This window comes from Paramisgurnus dabryanus, chromosome 13 (genome assembly GCF_030506205.2).
Source record: "Paramisgurnus dabryanus chromosome 13, PD_genome_1.1, whole genome shotgun sequence".
Lineage (NCBI taxonomy): Eukaryota > Metazoa > Chordata > Actinopteri > Cypriniformes > Cobitidae > Paramisgurnus > Paramisgurnus dabryanus.
The window spans coordinates 36,043,899-36,047,316 of NC_133349.1; the positions used below are offsets into that span (position 1 = coordinate 36,043,899).

General features: G+C 34.0%; 1 long non-coding RNA gene across 1 annotated transcript; it reads right to left on the minus strand.

Moving 5' to 3' along the window:
- LOC135720969 (uncharacterized) lies at positions 1-2,891 on the minus strand. The gene is made up of 4 exons (XR_010521382.1): positions 2,510-2,891; positions 2,320-2,416; positions 2,082-2,192; positions 1-108 (listed from the first exon to the last, which is right to left on the minus strand). It is a non-coding gene; the product is annotated as an uncharacterized lncRNA (long non-coding RNA).
- Positions 2,892-3,418: the final 527 nt, after the last annotated feature.

Sequence of the window (3,418 nt, forward strand, 5' to 3'; positions counted from 1 at the left end):
CCATCTTTGACTTATTGGTTCCCAGTACCTCTGGAAGTACTTGCAAACCTCTTGGTAGTGAGAAAAGTTGCTAAGAAATTTTTTTGCAACCCTTTCAAAGTCAGTCTTCTGCAATGAAAGAAAACATATTGTGTCTACAAGCAAACAAACACTTAATATTAACAGCAACACTATTTTTCCCCATATCTCTCTACTGTTTTGTATGACCTTTTGAACTGTCATGAAGTATATATAGGGGGGAACTGGGATGAAAGTAACGCGGGATGAAAGTAACAAAGTGATTTTCTTAGAGCCCGGATAACATTTGCATTCCAAACTATGACAGCATCTTTAGCACACAACACTTGACGGAGCTGAAAAATATTGAGTTATTTCATCACTGTTTTGCGCACATTTATAACACATTGTGTTTCTGATTTCATATGTCACATAACTGATAAATCTACTGGTTATTTAGTGCTCTAACACATCCTGAAGTTTGCCTTTTCCGAGTTTAAAAAAAGTTAATCGTGTTTAAATGTCAGGAGTTCATGTCGAGACACAATAACACTTGTAACTTTTGTTCCGCTGTTAAAGGAAAACACCACCGTTTTTCAATATTTTACTATGTTCCTACCTTAACTTGGATGAATTAATACATACTTATCTTTTTCAATGTGTGCACTTTTAATCTTTGTACAACGTTTCTTGAATATGTTAGCATTTAGCCTAGCCCCATTCATTCCTATGGCTCCAAACAAACGTTTTATTTTGTGCCACCATACTTACTCGTATAACTACACATGTAACGGTCTTTAAATATCGAAAAGATGGAAGTATTTGGCGGCTTCTAAATTCATCCCTGTTTGGAGCCATAGTAATGAATGGGGCTAGGCTAAATGCTAACACATTCACAGGGCCCTGTACAAAGATTAAAAGCACACATTCAAAAAAGATTGGTATGTATTAATTTGTCTAAGTTGAGTTAAGAACATAGTAAAATATTGAAAAACGGTGGTGTTTTCCTTTAATGCTGTTGCATTATGTTTATAAAGTTTATATTATTCTAATTTGATTTAATTTCATTTTCATAGTGTTCATACTGTTTACTTTTTTTTATTCTCAACAATTCAAGTTTGTACTGTTAGGTTGCTTTTGAAACATTTGATATAACTGAAATTTAAAATGAAATTTAATTATTTTTTTCAAAGATAAACAACAAAATATGTTTGCAGTTACATATTAACAAGGTCATAGTCATGTATATTTACTAAAAACAAAAATCTTTCTTGCTTTTCTGTGTTACTTTGACCCACCTGTGTGTTACTTTCGTCGCTGCTGTCAGGGTCAAAAGTAACAATTCACTACTTCTGTTCAAAGTGAAATTATACTGAAGTCGTTTTACATGTGTTCAAAATTCCACCTGGTATTGATAGACCACACTTGTGATATACTGGCCACAGCAAAAATATATCTCTGTCTATAAATTTATTTTTAAAAATAAAATTTTCTGAAAAATTGTACTTTCGCCCCTGCTCTCCCCTACTCTATAGATTGGTTTCATCAGACGCACGTGACGCAATTACGTGTCTGAGTGGAACTTAATTTCCAGTCTCTGTTTGTTTGCTGGTCTAACTTGTTGCAAAACTGAACTTTTGAACAAATATCTTGCGAAAATAACAAATGTTTTGGTTTCCTAAAGACGAGGGAAGACTGTGATCATTGATTACCGCTATTTGATGGGAGGTTTGGATTGTATACATTATATAGTAAACATTTACACAGTAGGGTTAGATTATAGTGGTTTTTGATATGCTTTATCTATGATTTGAACTAAGGCAATCTATGTTTTGTTTATTTTGCTTATCATTTTGCTTATGCTGTTATCAGAAATAAACTACTCTAAAAGGACTATTTTATTCATTTTATTCTTTGCAGGGTTTACCGAAGGTTACGTTTGTTCCACGAAAGTTTTTTGTTTACTGTATGTTGTTATTGCTGAAACGTGCACAAATAATAATGAAAAGTGCATAAACTAATAAAATTCTAATAAAACCAAAATTGTGTATATCTACATAATTCATCAATTTGAATATAAATACCGTTGCACAAGCTTTCATTTTTTTAAAGAAATCTAGAATTTCTCTCCGGGTATTTGAGAAGTGTGGCCCAGTAACACCAGATTCGGTCTTCATCAACCACCGAACGACAGCCTGTAAATGACAACGTAATGTTTTATGCAAGTATTTTGATTTATTTATGTATTGACCCTTCTTTAAATGACTGTAAAATGACTGTGAAAGTAAAACGAACATTTTCTGATTACAAAATTTCAATTACCTGAAGTACATGGTACCAGCAGAGAAGAACATCAGATTCAGGGAAAACTTCATTCAAAGCATTAATTTCACTCATGTCTTTGTCAACCATGAAGCACCTTCAATAAAAAAAAAGAAAATTAGGTTACCTTGTTTAACACTGCTGATATAAAATAACTTAAGAAGCGGCAATTGATGACTTAATAAATTACCTTGGCGGCTTAGGGAACACAGGTCGTAGCCTCTGAAGTGCAAGCTTAAGGGTTTCTTGGGTCTCCCTGCTCGTTATTATGTATGCAACAGGAACACCATGACCATGGTCATCTCTCACAAGCAATGTATAGAGTGGAAAGGAATATTGATTCACACAGTGTGTAGCATCAAAAAACAAAATGTTACTCCCATAGTCTTGTAAGTCTTTTCTCATGAACTCAGTCTGGAGAACAATAATAAGGTCCTGATCCTTACCCAGTGGCTGATAAAATATGACATCATCTTTGAAAGGACCAGTTAATAGCTTGTCTGTACTCTTACAATCATCTTTATCTAGGTGTTTCCCTCGAAGCATGCTAGTACGGATATTATGTATGTCTTCTGGTGTAACAAAGTATTCTCTGGAATGATAATTAGCTGCTCCTTTGGCTTTTGACCACTCATTAGCTTGAAGAAGGATGACATCTGGTTTTACCCCTAATGTGATCCACTTCTTAATCTGCTCCACTAACTGAGGGTTAATTTGGTGAAAATGACCATCTTCTTCAGAAATATCATGCCCATTGTGTTGGTTAAATATTCTCTGCACAACAATTTTGTGTCCTTTCCAATCATGTCTTATTTTAAATGAAATGTATGCTTTACATCCCACAGTTCTGTGACTTCTTTCAAAAACGTTTCCAGATCTTCTGCAACGGAAAATATTATATCCTCTTTTTTGGTCTTGTAAACTAGAACAATTTGTGGTCCTGAATGTTTGTTTGTGTTCTTTGTTAATGCATTCTTTGATAAGGTTCTCTTCTGGGTCATCTGGTTTTAGAACATGCACTTTGAGTTGTATGTTTCTCAGTCTTATTTTTCTCCTCTCCTCATTTTCTACAGTCTTTTTGATAAACTCCTCCATCATG